We start from the raw sequence: 18787 nt of genomic DNA on the forward strand, positions 1-18787 counted from the left end.
TGTTTGTGCATCATGCCATGTTTATGCTTGTGCATTTACCATGTTGTTTGTTTCTTTCCGGTGTTGCTTCTTAGTTCCGGTAATGTTGCGATTGTGAGGATTCGTTCGACTGCTCCCGTTTGTCTTCTTCATGGACTCGTTCTTCTTCCTTGCGGGATCTCAGGCAAGATGACCGCTACCCTGGATCTCACTACTATCATTGCTATGCTAGTTGCTTCGTTCTATCGCTTTGCTGTGCTACCTATCATCTGTTTGTCGAGCCATCCCATGTTGCCATGAACCTCTAACCTTTGACACCCTTCCTAGCAAACCGTTGTTTGGCTATGTTACCGCTTTGCTCAGCCCCTCTTATAGCGTTGCTAGTTGCAGGTGAAGTTGAAGATTGCTCCATGGTGGACAGGATTTTGGTTGGGATATCACAATATCTCTTATATTATTAATGCATCTATATATTTGGTAAAGGGTGGAAGGCTCGGCCTTTTGCCTGGTGTTTTGTTCCACTCTTGCCGCCCTCGTTTCCGTCATACCGGTGTTATGTTCCCGGATTTTGCGTTCCTTACGCGGTCGGGTGATTTATGGGACCCCCTTGACAGTTCACTTTGAATAAAACTCCTCCAGCAAGGCCCAACATTGACTTTTACCATTTGCCTCACCACCACCTATATTTTCCCTTGGGAGTAATTAACCCAAGGGTCATCTTTATTACAGCCCCCCGGGCCAATGCTTGTCTAAGTGTTGGTCCAACCTAGAGCACCGTGCGGGACATTCCTTGGCAACTTGGTTCGTCGGTTCCTGTACGCTTTGCTTATCCGGTGTTGCCCTGAGAACGAGATATGTGCAGCTCCTATCAGGATTGTCGGCGCATCGGGCGGCTTTGCTGGTCTTGTTTTACCATTGTCGAAATGTCTTGTAAACCGGGATTCCGAGTCTGATCGGGTCTTCCTGGGAGAAGGTCTATTCCTTCGTTGATCGCGAGAGCTTGTCATGGGCTAAGTTGGGACACCCCTGCAGGGTATAATCTTTTGAAAGTCGTGCCTGCGGTTATTGGCAGATGGGAATTTGTTAATGTCCAGTTGTAGATAACTTGGCACCAGATTCGAATTAAAACGCATCAACCGCGTGTGTAGCCGTGATGGTATCTTCTCGGCGGAGTCCGGGAAGTGAACATGGTTTCTGGGTTATGTTTGACGTAAGTAGGAGTTCAGGATCACTTCTTGATCATTGCTAGTTTCACGACCGTTTCGCTTGCTCTCTTCTTGCTCTTAATTGCGTATGTTAGCCACCATATATGCTTAGTCGATGCTGTAGCCTCACCACTTTACCCCTTCCTTTCCCTTTAAGCTTTGCTAGTCTTGATACCCATGGTAATGGGATTGCTGAGTCCTCGTGGCTCACAGATTACTACAACAACAGTTGCAGGTACAGGTTCTGCGATGATCATGACGCGAGAGTGATGCTTGCTTGCATTGAGTTCTTCTTCTGCTTCTTCGATCAGGGGATAGGTTCCAGGTCGGCAGCCTGGGCTAGCAGGGTGGATGTCGTTTGAGTTTCTGTTTGTGTTTCATCCGTAGTCGGATGATGCTCTGATGTATTGTGATGTTGTATTTATGTGGCATTGTATGCCTTATGTATGTATCCCCTTCTATTATGTAATGTTGATGTAATGATATCCACCTTGCAAAAGCGTTTCAATATGTGGGTCTATCCCTGGTGGGACCTTCGAGTTCCTTTTGGATAGGGTCGCATATTGGGCGTGACATTAATGTTTTGAGTGGAAAGATGGATGAGCTTATGAGATTGTTTGCTACTAAGAGTTCTTCTATTGATCCCAATGATATGCCTTTATCTACCTTGATTGAGAATAATAATGAATCTATGGATGTAAATTTTGTTGGTAGGAATAATTTTGGAAACAATGCTTATAGAGGAAACTTTAATCCTAGACCGTTCCTTAGCAATTCCTCTAATAATTATGGAAATTCCTACAATAATTCTTATGGTAATTTTAATAAGATGCCCTCTGATTTTGAAAATAGTGTGGAAGAATTTATGATCTCTCAAAAGAATTTTAATGCTTTACTTGAAGAAAAATTGCTCAAAGTTGATGATTTGGCTAGGAACGTTGATAGAGTTTCACTCGATGTTGATTCTTTGAAACTTAGATCTACTCCTCCTAAGCATGATATCAATGAGTCTCTCAAACCTATGAGAAGTTCCATTGACGAGTGCAAAGAAAGAACCGCTAGATTGCGTGCTAAGAAAGATTGCTTTATAAAAGTGTGTTCTTCTAGTTTCCATGAAAATAATGATGAAGATCTTAAAGTTATTGATGTGTCCCCTATTAGATCCTTGTTTTGCAATATGAATCTTGATAATAATGGTACTAAAAGTGAATCAACTTTTCCTAAAAAGTGTTCCGATAATTTGGAGTTTTTGGATCTTGATACAAAATTTGGTAAAAGTGCAATTGGAGAGGTCAAAACTTTTTAAATAGTATTGAACCCACTATCTTGGATTTCAAGGAATTTGGATTATGATAATTGTTCTTTAGAAAGTTGTATTTCCTTGTTGCAATCCGTTGTTAATTCTCCTCATGCTTATAGTCAAAATAAAGTCATTACCAAACATATTGTTGATGCCTTGATGCAATCTTTTGATGAAAAACTTGATTTGGAAGTTACTATACCTGGAAAACATAATGATGAGTGGGAACCTACTATAAAGATTAAAATTAAAGATTATGAGTGTTTTGCTTTGTGTGATTTGGGTGCTAGTGTATCCACGATTCCGAAAACTTTATGTGATATTCTAGGTTTCCATGATCTTGATGATTGCTCTTTAAATTTGCACCTTACAGATTCCACCATTAAGAAGCCAATGGGAATAATCAATGATGTTCTAATTGTTGCAAATAGAAATTTGGTGCCCGTTGATTTTATCGTTCTTGATATAGATTGCAATCTTTCTTGCCCTATTATTCTTGGTAGACCTTTCCCTAGAACGATTGGTGTGATTATTGATATGAAGGAAGGGAATATTAGATTCCAATTTCCATTAAAGAAAGTCATGGAGCACTTTCCAAGAAAGAAAGTCAAATTACCTTATGAATCTATTATGCGAGCTACCAATGAATCAAATGCCAAAGATGGCACTATTTAGATCTATCTTCGCTTTTATGCCTAGCTAGGGGCGTTAAACGATAGCGCTAGTTGGGAGGAAACCCAATTTTCTTTGTGTTTTTTGTTTTTCTTACTGTTTAGTAATACATTTAGCATCTACTTTCTGTTTAGATGTGTTTTCATATTTTATTTAATGTTTGTGCCAAGTAGAACCTATAGGATAACCTATGATATGAGTTGGTTTGATTCTGCTGGAAAACAGAAATTTTGTGCTCACGAGAAAAAATTCAATAAATCACAGGAATGTGATTTTGCATTTATTCTTTTTGATTATGTTCAATAAACAAAATTTTTAGGACGTCCTATTTTGGTAGGATTTTTAATGTTCTAGAAGTTTGCGTTAGCTACAGATTAATACAGACTGTTCTGTTTTTGACAGATTCTGTTTTTCGTTTGTTGTTTGCTTATTTTGATGCATCTATGGCTAGTATGTAAGGGTATGAACCATAGAGAACTTGGAATACAGTAGGTTTAACACCAATATAAATAAAGAATGAGTTCATTACAGTACCTTATGGGGTGGTTTTGTTTTCTTTCACTAACGGAGCTTATGAGATTTCCTGTTGAGTTTTGTGTTGTGAAGTTTTCAAGTTTTGGGTAAAGATTTGATGGACTATGGAATAAAGGGTGGCAAAAGCCTAAGATTGGGGATGACCAAGGCACCCCAATATATTCAAAATAGCCAAAATCCTAAGATTGGGGATGCCCCTGGAAGGCATCCCCTCTTTCCTCTTCGTTCATTGGTAACTTTACTTGGAGCTATATTTTTATTCGCCACATGATATGTGTTTTGCTTGGAGCGTCGTGTATTATATTAGTCTTTGCTTGTTAGTTTACCACAATCATCCTTGTTGTACACACCTTTTGTGAAAATCCCACTTGATTAAAATATGCTATGTGCTTCACTTATATCTTTTGAGCTAGATAGTTTTTGCTCTAGTGCTTCAATTATATCTTTTAGAGCATGACAGTGGAATAATTTTGAAGAAATTGCTAGTCGCTCATGATTCACTTATATTATTTTGAGACTCTCTTAGAACAGCATGGTATTTGCTTTGGTTATGAATTTGGTCCTAAAATGATGAGCATCCAAGTTGGGTATAATAAAAACTACTATAGAAAGTGCATTAAACACTAGGATCAATTTGATGCTTGATAATTGTTTTGAGATATAAATGTAGTAATGCTAGAGTCATGCTAGTGGATAATTATGAAATTGAGAAATACTTGTGTTGAAGTTGGCAAGTCCCGTAGCATGCACGTATGGTAAAAGTTGTCTGACAAATTTGTTGCATGAGGTGCTCTTTTGATTGTCTTCCTTATGAGTGGCAGTTGGGGATGAGCGATGGTCTTTTCCTACAATTCTATCCCTCTAGGGGCATGCATAGTAGTACTTTGCTTCGAGGGCTAAGTAGACTTTTGCAATAAGTATATGAGTTCTTTATGACTAATGTGAGTCCATGGATATATGCACACTCATCCTTCCACTATGCTAGCCTCTATTGTACCGCGCAATATTTGCCGGTATCATGAACCCATTATTTACCTTCCTACCTATTATGGCATTTCCATAGCCATTCCGAGATATATTGCCATGCAACTTTCCACCGTTCCGTTTATTATGACACGCTCCATCATTGTCATATTGCTCTTTGCATGATCATGTAGTTGACATCGTATTTGTGGCAAAGCCACCTTCATAATTTTCATACATGTCACTCTTGATTCATGGCATATCCCGGTACACCGCCGGAGGCATTCATATAGAGCCATATCTTGTTCTAGCTTTTGAGTTGTAAATCAATAAAAGTGTGATGATCTTCATTATTAGAGCATTGTTCCAGTGAGGAAAGGATGATGAAGAGTATGATTCCCCCACAAGTCGGGATGAGACTTCGGACTATATAAAAATAATAGAGGCCAAAGAAGCCCACTAAAAAGAAAAAAAAAGAAAAAAAGGGAGAAAAGAAAAAAAAGAAAGGAAAAAGAAAAAAATAAAATGAGAGAAAAAGAGAGAAGGGACAATTGCTACTATCTCTTTTCCACACTTGTGCTTCAAATAGCACCATGATCTTCATGATAGAGAGTCTCCTATGTTGTCACTTTCATGTACTAGTGGGAATTTTTCATTATAGAACTTGGCTTGTATATTCCAATGATGGGCTTCCTCAAAACGCCCTAGGTCTTCGTCAGCAAGCAAGTTGGATGCACACCCACTTAGTTTCTTTTGTTTAGCTTTCATACATTTATAGCTCTAGAGCATCCGTTGCATGACAATCCCTACTCACTCACATTGATATCTATTAATGGGCATCTCCATAGCCCGTTAATACGCCTAGTTGATGTGAGACCATCTTCTCCCTTTTTTTGTCCTTACAACCACCACCATATACCACCATATTGCTATGTCCATGGCTTGCGCTCATGTATTGGATAAGAGTTGAACAAAAGCTGAAGCGCATTAAAAGGTATGAACAATTGCTCGACTCGTCATCGGGGTTGTACATGCTGGGAGTATTTTGTGTAATGAAAATGAAGCATGGCCTAACTATATGATTTTGTAGGGATAAGCTTTCTTTGGCTATGCTATTTTGATAGGACATGATTTTTTGTTAGTATGCTTCGAAGTATTATCATTTTTATGTTTTATAAGCTTTTATCTTGAATCATTTGGATCTGAACATTCATGCCACAATAAAGAAAATTACGTTGAGAATTATGCTAAGTAGCATTCCACATAAAAAATTCTGTTTTTATCATTTACCTACTCGAGGACGAGCAGGAATTAAGCTTGGGGATGCTTCATACGTCTCCAATGTATCTATAATTTTTGATTGTTCCATGCTATTATATTACCTGTTTTGGATGTTTATGGCTTTATTTTACACATTTATATAATTTTTGGGACTAACCTACAAACCGGAGGCCCAGCCCGTATTGATGTTTTTTGCCTATTTTAGTATTTCGAAGAAAAGGAATATCAAACGGAGTCCAAATGGAATGAAACCTTCCGGAGCGTGATTTTTGGAATGAACATGATCCGGAGAACTTGGAGTGCAAGCCAAGAAGCAGCTGAGGCCTGCACGAGATACGAGGGCACGCTCACCCCTCCTGGGTGCGCCCCCCTGTCTCGTGGACCCCTCAGGCGGCCACCGACGTACTTCTTCCTCCTATATAAGCCTGCATACTGCGAAAACATCCGGGGAGCCACCGAAGAAATATTTCCACCACTGTAACCTTCTGTATCTGCGAGATCCCATCTTGGAGCCATCGTCGGCGTTCTGCCGGAGGGGGATTCCACCACGGAGGGCTTCTACATCAACACCATAGCCCTTCCGATGTGTTGTGAGTAGTTTACCACAAACCTTCGGGTCCATAGTTATTAGCTAGATGGCTTCTTCTCTCTTTTTGGATCTCAATACAATGTTCTCCCACTCTCTTGTGGAGATCTATTCGATGTAATCTATTTTTGTGGTGTGTTTGTCGAGATCCGATGAATTGTGGGTTTATGATCAAGTTTATCTATGGATAATAATTGAATCTTCTCTGAATTCTTTTATGTATGATTGAGTTATCTTTGCAAGTCTCTTCAAATTATCTGTTTGTTTTGGACTACTAGATTGATCTTTCTTGCCATGGGATAAGTGCTTAGCTTTGGGTTCAATCTTGCGGTGTTCTTACCAGTGACAGAAAGGGTGGCAAGACACGTATTGTATTGTTGCCATCGAGGATAAAAAGATCGGGTTTATATCATATTGCTTTAGTTTATCCTTCTACATCATGTCATCTTACTTAATGCGTTACTCTGTTCTTATGAACTTAATACTCTAGATGCATGCTGGATAGCGGTCGATGTGTGGAGTAATAGTAGTAGATGGAGGCTGGAGTCGGTCTACTTGTCACGGACGTGATGCCTATATACATGATATGCTTAGATAATCTCATAATTATTCGCTTTTCTATCAATTGCTCGACAGCAATTTGTTCACCCACCGTAATACTTATGCTATCTTGAGAGAAGCCTCTGGTGAAACCTATGGCCCTCGGGTCTATTCTTTATCATATAAGCTTTCCATCTACTTTTTTTGCATCTTTATTTTCTGCATCTGTATTATAAAATACCAAAAATATATTTATCTTATCATATTGTCTCTATCTGATCTCACTTTCGCAACTGGCCGTGAAGGGATTGACAACCCCTTTATCGCGTTGGTTGTGAGTTCTTTGTTTGTTTGTGTAGGTTCATGGGACTTGTGAGGAGCCTCCTACTGGATTGATACCTTGGTTCTCAAAAACTAAGGGAAATACTTAAGCTACTGTGGTGCATCACCCTTTCCTCTTCAAGGAAAACCAATGCAAGCTCAAGACGTAGCAATGCATGGTCTTCTCGGCCAGATACCAGGCCTCCCGAAGTTCCTTGATATCCTTCTCCTGGACAGTGGAGGCCATCTACTTGCCTCCATCTCCCGATCCGAACATTTTCGGAATGTTTTAGTGGGTGGAGAAGGCGAATGCTTGGGCGTTGGAGCTCGAGAGGAAGGATAAGCAGAGGAAGGAGAAGCCGTGGGTGAAAGAGGGGAATCCTTATCCCTTTATAAAGGCGGATCATGCGCCTCCCCACATTCCCTAAGACTCGCTTATTCCCCAAGCGCCATGTTAATGGCACGGTTGGGGTACCCACACCCGTATTGATGACAATCCCATGATAAGGGGACACGATCTCTACTTCAACAAGACATGCCAATGAAACCGCCTCATTGAGGCAGGCTGATAAACGGTTCGAATAGTAACCGGGCCGTAGTGTAATGTCACGCTATGAATAAACTGTGAGCAGATTAGATCCGTGAAATATTATACTCTATACGGTGGTATGTGGAATTTGGTTTTGCAGAGCCAGACATGATTCTTGTGTTCAAGATCTACTTGGAAGTATTCGGAGAAGGAACCCGCCTTGCAATGCCGAAGACAATCTTCACGCTGGACTCAATCGTCATTGAAGCCTGGTTCATGGGCTACTGAGGGAGTCCTGGATTAAGGGGTCCTCGGACAACCGGACTATATACATTGGCCGGACTGTTGGGCTATGAAGATATAAGATAGAAGACTTCGTCTTGTGTCCGGATGGTACTCTCCTTTGCGTGGAAGGCAAGCTTGGCAATTCGGATATGTAGATTTCCTTCTTTGTAACCGACTCTGTGTAAACCTAGCCCCCTCCGGTGTCTATATAAACCGGAGGGTTTACTCCGTAGGACAAGAACAATCATAATCATAGGATAGCTTCTAGGGTTAGCCTCATCGATCTCGTGGTGGATCAACTCTTGTAATACTCATATCATCAAGATCAATCAAGCAGGAAGTAGGGTATTACCTCCATAGAGAGGGCCCGAACATGGGTAAACATCGTGTCCCCCGCCTCCTGTTACCATTAGCCTTAGATGCACAGTTCGGGACCCCCTACCCGAGATCTGTCAGTTTTGACACCGACAGGGGGCGCACCCAGGGGGGTTGGGATCGCTCTGGACCCTCGTGACCACCTCGTTGCTTCCCTGACGTCTACTCCAAGTCTCTTGGATTGCACTTGTTCCAAAAATAACTCTTCCGAAGGTTTCATTCCGTTTGGACTCCGTTTGATATTCCTTTTCTACGAAACACCGAAATAGGCAGAAAACAGCAACTTGGACTGGGCCTCCGGTTAATAGGTTAGTCCCAAAAATAATATAAAAGTGTATAATAACGCTCAATAAACATCCAACACAGATAATATAATAGCATGAATACTTCATAAATTATAGATACATTGGAGACGTATCAGACAACACGTTGCCCCCTTCCCCCTCTGGCTATTAATTAAGCCCTCCTCTCCGTCCCGAAGCCACACACTGCACAACCCAACCTCCACGAACACGCAGCACAGCTGCAGCCCGGCCGGGCAGGCCTCCGGCCGCCATGCCCGACCTGAACTCGCCGACGACCCCCGCAACCTAGCCACCCCGTCCCCGAGCTCCTAGAGCCCAACCAACCACTAAGGCGCGTCCCCGGAGATCCTTCGGTGACGCCTGGAAGCCGTAGATACCCTGGAACTGCCCCTCGCCGTCGCCTTCTTCCTCTCCAGAGTGTCCCGACCGCTGCTGCCACTTGCGAGGTTGATTGCGAGAAGCTCTGGCCATCTCTCGACATGCCATGGGTACAGGCAGGTGCGCCGTAGCCCCCTCTTCAATCCTATCCCTCTAGTTTTCCCCAAAGACCCCTCCTCGCCAGCGTGAGCTCCAGCGAAGCTTCGCCGCACTCCGTTTATCTCCCCCTCTCCTTTCTCCTAACTGATGGGGCCCAGTGTCAGCCTCTCCACTCGCACCCGAAGCGGTACGAGTGGAGGCGTCTTCTGGCTTTACGCCATCGACGTCACCCCCCCAGGTTTTCTGTTATTTAAAATATATTCAAATATTTTGACCAGAACTTTGACCATTGATATCTCCTAGCCTATAAGTCCAAATGAGTTGATTCTTTTTGCATTGTGTTTGTTTCAGAAAGCTCTAGCAGCACACCAAAGTGTGGATTTTTTCTTGCTGCCTATAATTTCTGGTGATTTTCAGAGTGGTTCTTGATATTTTGTTTTGTGGTTCTGGAGAGTGTCGGTGTCAAAACCGGCGGATCTCGGGTAGGGGGTCCCGAACTGTGTGTCTAGGCGGATGGTAACAGGAGACAAGGGACATGACGTTTTGACCCAGGTTCGGGCCCACTCGATGGAGGTAAAACCCTAGTCCTGCTTGATTAATATTGATGATATGGGTAGTACAAGAGAAGATCTACCGCGAGATCAGAGAGGCTAACACTAGAAGCTAGCCTATGGTATGATTGTTGTTCGTCCTACGGACTAAAACCCTCCGGTTTATATAGACACCGGAGAAGGCTAGGGTTACATAGAGTCGGTTACAATGGGAGGAGATCTACATATCCGTATCGCCAAGCTTTCCTTCCATGCCAAGGAAAGTCCCATCCGGACACGGGACGAAGTCTTGAATCTTGTATCTTCATAGTCCAGGAGTCGGGCCAAAGGTTATAGTCCTGTCATCCGGACATCCCCTAATCCGGGACTACCTTTGTAGCCCCCGAACCAAACTTCAATGACGATGAGTCCGGCGCGCAGATTTGTCTTCGGCATTGCAAGGCGAGTTCTTCCCCAAATTCCATATACCTGTTGAATAGCGCCCGACTTCTGGTGAATGTTGCGCTCCTTGGCTTCTGCGCCCAATAATGGCCATCTTCCACGTGTCAAACGAATGCGAAAAGCCAGGGTGTTTTTTCATTTACCCCCCTAGCTGCGCAAATGAGCCGCCTATAGAAGAGACGGGGATTTAGATCCGAATCACACCATCTTGCCTCCGCGAGCATTTGTCAGAGTGCATTCGACAGAGATCGATTCCATCATGGCCAGTCGATGTAGCTCCTCCTCTCGCCCCCCCAGCCATCAGCCTGGAGATTGGGAGAGATGCTCCGTCCCGCACAGCGAGCTAGTGGCGCTCCAAGCCAAGGGGTTTCTCCCCCCAGCCTACATGGTCCCGGTTCGAGTCGGGCTTGCCACCTATAATGGCGGAGAGCAAGCAGAGAGCATCCCCAATCCCTCCAAAGGAGAGAGGGTATGCCTTGTCCCTTATTTGATAAGAGGGCTCGGATTTCCAATTCATTAGTTTCTCCGGGGGCTCCTGGAGTTCTATAGCCTCTAGTTGCACAACCTTACACCTGCCTCCATATTGCATATTGCGGGCTTCGTAGCCATTTGCGAGCTGTTTTTGGGCATCGAGTCTCATTTCGTGCTGTGGAAGAAGCTGTTCTGCCTTGCGCCCCGTTCTCAGGAGGGGTCGATATATCAAGTGGGCGGAGCCGAACTTTGTCGCATCGCCGGGACCGGATATCTATCCGGCAACCCAAAGAAGGTGTCCGAAGACTGGCTGTCGGTGTCAAAACCGGTGGATCTCCGGTAGGGGGTCCCGAACTATGCATCTAGGCAGATGATAACAGAAGACAAGGGACGCGATGTTTTTACCCAGGTTCGGGCCCTCTCGATGGAGGTAAAACCCTACTCCTGCTTGATTAATATTGATGATATGGGTAGTACAAGAGTAGATCTACCACGAGATCAGAGAGGCTAAACCCTAGAAGCTAGCCTATGGTATGATTGTTCTTTGTCCTACGAACTAAAACCCTCCGGTTTATATAGACACCAGAGAGGGCTAGGGTTACACAGAGTCAGTTACAATGGGAGGAGATCTACATATCCGTATTGCCAAGCTTGCCTTCCACGCCAAGGAAAGTCCCATCCGGACACGGGACGAAGTCTTGAATCTTGTATATTCATAGTCCAGGAGTCCGGCCAAAGGTTATAGTCCGGTCATCCGGACACCCCCTAATCCGGGACTCCCTCAGTAGCCCCCGAACCAGGCTTCAATGACGATGAGTCCTGCGCGCAGATTTGTCTTCGGCATTCTAAGGCGGGTTCTTCTCCAAACTCCATATACCTGTTGAATAGTGTCCAGCCTCAGGTGAATGTTGCGCACCTTGGATTCTGTGCCCAATAATGACCATCTTCCACATGTCAAACGAATGTGAAAAGCCAGGGTGTTTTTCTCATTTACACCCCTAGCTGCGCAAATGAGCTGCCTATAAAAGAGGCGGGGATTTAGATCTGAATCACACCATCTTCCCTTCGCGGGCATTCAGCGGAGCGCATTTGACAGAGATCAATTCCATCATGGCCGGTCGACGTAGCTCCTCCTCTCGCCCCCCCAGCCTTCAGCCTGGAGATTGGGAGAGATGCTCCGTCCCGCACAGCGACCTAGTGGCACTCCAAGCCAAGGGGTTTCTCCCCCCCCGCCCACATGGTCCCGGTTCGAGCCGGGCTTGCCACTTATAATGGCGGAGCGCAAGCAGAGAGCGTCCCCAATCCCTCCAAGGGAGAGCGGGTATGCCTTGTCCCTTATCGATAAGAGGGCTCGGATTTCCAATTCATCCATTTCTCCGGGGGCTCCTGGAGTTCTACGGCCTCGAGTTGCACAACCTTACACCTGCCTCCATATTGCATATTGCGGGCTTCATAGCCCTTTGCGAGCTGTTTTTGGGCGTCGAGGCTCATTTAACACTGTGGAAGAAGTTGTTCTGCCTTGTGCCCCGTTCTCGGGAGGGGTCGATATATCAAGTGGGCGGAGCCGAACTATGGCGCATCGCCGGGACCGGATATCTATCCGGAACCCCAAAGAAGCCGTCCGAATACTGGCCTTCAGAATGGTTTTATATAGAAGATGTCCCCCTGCCGGACCCTGTTCGGATTGGCCTCCCTGAGTTTGATAATGCTCCTTTGAAGAAGCGCCTAAGTTGGCGTCCACGGAGCCCTCAGAAGGAAAATGACAAGGACGTTGTTTACCTGATGAACCGGATAAGGTTGTTAGCTCATTCCGGACTGACCACGATTGAGGTCATGGCAACATGCATTATGCGGGGGGTGCAGCCGCTTCATTATAGAGGCCACCCCATGTGGGATTTCAATAGGGAGGACAACAACACCCGGTGCGGCCGCAAGGGGCCGGATTCGGCTTCTGCTCTAATAAAGACCTTGTCCGCTTTGAACAAGGGAGAAGAGGAGGAATTCCTCCGCGTCAACCCACGGGGCGGATTTTCTACGTACAATCCTCCAAGCTGGGTAAGCGGACACTTTCGCTCGCTCACCCATTTAATATTCCCATAGTTAAGTATTCAGTCTAGCAATTTCAACACAGGAGCTACGCCAGGCTGTAAAGGAGATAAAAAGCCCCCCTCCACAACTCGAGGACCCGGAACGGTCCTTCGATCCGGACTCCCAAGAGGACCCGAACTTATCTGTGGAGCTGATCGATGGGGTGTTTCATCAATTAAGCAAGGACAACGCCTTGGTGGCCATTACGGCCGATTATCCTGGACTGCTTCCAGCCTCTCAAGTAACTGAGACCGAAGTCCCAGCATTTTTAAAATGATCCATCCGTGCTTATTTTCGTTCACCGTATACCGATGGCGTTTTTGCAGGGGAAGTCCTTGAGGCGGAGGGCCAAGCCTGCGGTGGCTAGCCCACAAGGGGCATCAAGGGCCGGCAGGCTGAAAAGAAGTGCGGTCCGGATTGAGACACCGGCGCAATGGTATGGCGTGCCATTTTATTCCCAGGTTTTATTCCCTCAAGGCATACTAATGCTCGTGCTCTCTTCAGGAAAAAGAGCGCTCGCTGGACCATATCCGGAGAGGTTGCCAATCGCGCCTCCCCCAGCCAGGCTACAAGGCCGGGTCCGGAAGCGTACACGAGCACGAGGCGCGCACCAGACGCTCCTCCGACAAAGGATGCAGACAGGCTGTCTGCCACCAATTCCGAGGTGGAGAGTGCCATGAACCATATGCGTCACCGGACAGTTCTTCGTGATGCTTGTTTCTCCCAAGAGGCGTTAGATGCCTTCAATATGGGAGATGCGTACCTCCGTGCCGCTCAAAATGGTCTAGCCAGAGCCACATAGCAGTATGTAAAAGACATACGGGTGAGAAAATTTGATGGTTATATATGTCAGTAGCCCCCGAGACTTGAAACAGTTAGAATAACTGATTTAAGGATCATTTGTTATGCAGGATCTTACAGAAAAGAATACCCAACTGTCCTAGGAGCTGGAAGAGTGCAAAGCCCAACTTGAGGCCGCACTAGCCGCAGCAGGGGAGGCCAAGGAGACCCCCTCTGGTAATATATGCTTTGAAAGATAATTATGTTTGTGAAGTGCGGCATGTGTGCAAATCTGACGATAATATTGCAGATGGCGCCGAGGTGGATCCGGACAAGCAACAAATCTTGCGCCGGTTAAAGGCCGGTGAGAGCATGCTTACGAGGGTGAGGCAAGAGAAGAATAATCTCCAAGATGCAAACACACAGCTGGGCGAGGAACTAAAGGATGTTCGTGCTCAGCTGTCGGACTCTGTGAATGAGAATCGGCGGCTTCGACGCGGCATTTTTAGTAAGTGCTTGAACGAACTTCGAAAAAGAGTTCGGCGAGGAAGTCGATTGACAGAGTTATGTCTGTAGGTATGCTGACAGGTCGGCCTGCAGAGGAAATGCCCAGTTCTACGGGTGACCTTCTTCCCAAGCTCTCACAACTGCACGAACGAGTTCGGCAGGTAATGCAAGGCGTCGCCCATGCCTTGTGGCCGTCCATCTCCATGCCCAAAGGCCTTGGAGAGCTTGCAGAGAAGCTGAAGGGAGCGCAGCGGCGCTTCCGATTATGGAAGATATCGGCCTGCCGTCAAGGTGCCAGGGAGGCCTGGGCCATGGTGAAGACGCGGTACATGAAGGCTGACCCAAACCACATGGCCGAGGTCGGACCTACGGGGCCCGATGGGAAGGAGATACCTATGAGTTTAGTGTACGGCCAGGTAGAGTTGGCCACCAAATATTCCCAACAGGACTGTAAACTAGACAGCCTGCTCGATGGTATTAAAGAGGAATATACCCAGTCAAATTGACTATGTAATTTTAAGATGACATGTAAAATGCCTTCTAGTCGGATTGTAGATCGTTTGTCATGGCGGACCTTTTCGCTTCAACCTCGGGACCCGATAGTCTGGAGTGTGTCCGAATACCTTCTCGGTTATGTAAGAACCGGGGCATGCGTGGAGACCAGGCGTAGGGGTCATTAGTGCTTGAACAGACAAGTGCCCAACTAGTTATGTTATATTACATGGTTAGTAAGAAACATCTTCCATGGAGAATAGTTCCGTTAGGGGTTCATTTCCCTGGGAGGCATGCCCTAAAGTGCATGTCCGGACTGCGAAAAAAGCAGAAAAACATCTGGGGGAGGCATGCCCTAAAGTGCATGTCCTAAAGTGCATGTCCGGAGGCATGTGTCACACTTCCGCAGATAAAAGAGTGGGAAATCATCTTTAGTTCACCGACCGAATATTCCCAATCTCAGGTACACATCCGGCTGACCCGGCAGTAACAATCGCAGAGGTGCTCCCTTTACCGCCTAGCCGAACAATCGGGAATGTAGGGGTAAGCACAGGAGCCAGGCAACCTAGCTTGGCCAAAACTTAAGTTATATCGATGCATATAATGGTGAATAAAAGGTACATGCGGAAGTGTGACACATGTGTTGGGCATGAGGCCCGTATAAACAAGCTTCTGTTAAAGAAGCCCCCGGGTATAATGAGCGCGGATAGCACATCAATTGTTTGCGAATAAGGCGCGAACGAGCCCTTAAAGGTTGTAATAGAAAAGGAGGGAGAAGGAGAGAAATATAAGACAACTAATATGAAAAAATAGACAGAGGAAGGAGACGAACACAGAGTCCGGCGCTAGGCGTAGAATCTTCGGAGACGGGCTGCGTTCCATGGGTTCGGCTCGAGTCGGTTATCCGATGCATCTTGCAGACGGTATGCCCCACCAGTCAGGACTTGGTCAATGATGAAGGGACCTTCCCATTTGGGCTTGAGTTTGTCCTTTTTCTTGTCCGACAGGCGTAGAACTAACTCGCCAACATTGTAAGTTTTGGCCCGTACTTCTCTGCTTTGATATCTTCGAGCCTGCTGTTGTTAGAATGCGGAACGGGCTTTTGCCACGTCACGCTCCTCCTCCAAGGCGTCCAAACTATCCTGCTGATCGAGCTCGGCTTCTCTTTGTTCGTACATGCGCACATGAGGTGAGTCATGAATTCTGTCGCAGGGCAGAACTGGCTCTGCGCCGTACACCGTAAAAAATGGTGTGAATCCGGTGGTACGATTCGGCGTGGTCCGCAGCCCCCATAGTACGGAGTCTAGCTCCTCTACCCAGTGTGTATTAGATTCCTTGAGGGACCGCACTAACCTGGGTTTGATGCTGCTCATGATTAGACCATTTGCACGCTCGACTTGACCGTTAGTTTGTGGGTTATAGACTGAAGCGTAGTCGAGCTTGATGCCCATGTTTTTGCACCAGAGTTTGACCTCGTCGGCCGTAAAGTTTGTGCCGTTATCAGTGATGATGCTGTGGGGGATGCCATAACGGTGTACGACCCCTGATATGAAGTCTATCACCGGTCGGGATTCAGCCGTCTTAATAGGCTTGGCCTCTATCCATTTGGTGAATTTGTCCACCATGACCAGTAAGTATTTTTGCTTGTGGGTTCCTACTTTAAGGGGTCCAACCATGTCTAGCCCCCAGACCACAAAGGGCCAGGTGATGGGTATACTTTGGAGGGTGGTGGGTGGCATATGGCTTTGCTTAGCAAAGAGTTGGCAACCGACACATCGTTGGACTAAGTCCTGAGCATCTGCCCGGGCCGTCGGCCAAAAAAATCCTGTACGGAAGGCCTTGCTTACAAGGGCCCGGCTTGCGGCATGGTGCCCACCAAGTCCGGCATGAATTTCAGCCAGGAGATTTCGCCCTTCCTCTTTGGAGATACACCTTTGAAAGACTCCGGTGGTGCTTTTCTTATAAAGCTCTCCCTCGTGGACTTTATAGGCTTTAGATCGCCGCACTATGCAATGTGCCTCATTTTGGTCCTCTGGAAGTTCCTGCCTGGTCAGGTAGGCTAGGAATGGTTTTGTCCACGGGGCAATGACTGCCATTATTTCATGGGTTGAGGATGTTATTTCGCTGGCCGAGCCTCCCGCTGTGTCAGAATGTTCAGTGTCGGGCGGTGCGGTTGGATCCGGGCTGTTATTTTCGGATTCCCCTTCCCATGATACGCATGGCTTGGATAGCCTTTTGAAGAAAATGTTGGGGGGGACTGCATCGTGCTTTGCGCCGATGCGTGCCAAGATGTCTACTGCCTGATTGTTTTCCCGGGCTATATGGTGAAATTCGAGGCCTTCGAACCGAGCTGATAGTTTTAGGACGATGTTGCGATAAGCTGCCATTTTCGAATCCTTCGCATCAAAGTCTCCATTTATTTGAGATATCACAAGGTTCGAATCCCCACGCACCTCTAGGCGTTGAATGCCCATGGAGACTGCCATCCGAAGACCGTGTAGAAGGGCCTCGTATTCGGCTGCGTTATTAGAGTCTGTATACATTATCTGGAGTACGTATTGAACTGTATCTCCTGTTGGGGATGTCAAAACGACTCCAGCCCCTAGACCAACTAACATTTTTGAGCGGTCGAAGTGCATGACCCAATTGGAATATGTGTCGTACTCTTTAGGGAGTTCGGCTTCAGTCCATTCGGCGACGAAGTCGGCCAAAACTTGCGACTTGATAGCTCGCCGTGGCTTGTAGGTTATGTCAAACGGGAGGAGCTCAATGGCCCATTTGGCAATCCGGCCCGTCACGTCGCGGTTGTTTGTAATGTCGATAAGAGGTACTTCGGAGGCTACTGTTATTGAACACTCTTGAAAATAGTGTCGCAGCTTCCGGGATGCCATAAACACCGCGTACGCTATCTTTTGATAATGCGGGTACCGTGACTTGCATGGCGTGAGGACAGTGGACACGTAGTAAACTGGTTTTTGAAGGGGGAATTTGTGTCCATCCGTTTCTCGTTCGACGACGAGCACTGCACTTACAACTTGATGAGTTGCCGCAATGTATAATAGCATTGTTCATCAATGTTAGGCGCGACCAGGACCGGGTTTGTTGCCAATATGGCTTTTATTTCTTCGAGTCCGACCGTGGAGGCATCCGTCCACTCGAAGTGTTCGGTGCGCCGGAGGAGGCGATAAAGGGGTAATGCCTTTTCTCCCAAGCGGGAGATAAAGCGGCTTAGGGCCGCCATGCATCCAGTCAATTTTTGTATTTGTTTGAGGTCTTTTGGAATATCCAATTGTGACAGAGCTCGGATCTTGGCTGGGTTTGCTTCAATTCCTCTACCGGATACAATGAAGCCCAAGAGCTTTCCGGCTGGTATGCCGAAAACGGATTTTTCCGGGTTAAGCTTGATGTCATATGTCTGGAGGTTATCGAATGTGAGCCTCAAGTTGTCTACTAGAGTTTCGACATGCTTGGTTTGGACGACCACGTCATCTACGTATGCCTCCACTATTTGCTGATCTGGTTTGCCAGACATGTCTGAATCATGCGCTGATATGTTGCGCCGGTGTTTTTGAGCCCGAAGGGCATTGTGTTGAAGCAGAATGGGCCGTATGGGGTGATGAATGCCGTTGCGGCTTGGTCCGGCTCTGCCATCTTAATTTCATGGTAGCCGGAGTATGCGTCGAGGAAACACAATGAATCGTGTCCTGCGGTGGCGTCGATAATTTGATCGATGGGGGGGAGGGGGAAGGGATCCTTTGGGAAAGACTTGTTGAGGTACTTGAAATCGACGCATAGGCGCCAGGATTTGTCCTTCTTTGGTACCATCACCAGGTTTGCTAGCCAGTCTGGATGTTTTATGTTTCTGATGAATCTGGCCTCCAGTAGTTTGGCTAGCTCCTCTTGTAACGCCCCGGATTCGATGCGCCAGGTGTCTGCCAGTTTTTCGCCGTCATTGCCATGTCACTTGCTTGCATGTTGCATTTTATCTTGTCATCATGTGCACTGTTTTGCATACGTGTTCATTTTGTGCATCCGAGCATTTTCCCCGTTGTCCGTTTTGCAATCCGGCACTCCTATGTCCTCCGGCGTCCCCCTTTTTGTCTCT

This window comes from Triticum dicoccoides, chromosome 6B, assembly GCF_002162155.2.
Source record: "Triticum dicoccoides isolate Atlit2015 ecotype Zavitan chromosome 6B, WEW_v2.0, whole genome shotgun sequence".
Classification (NCBI taxonomy): Eukaryota; Viridiplantae; Streptophyta; class Magnoliopsida; order Poales; family Poaceae; genus Triticum; species Triticum dicoccoides.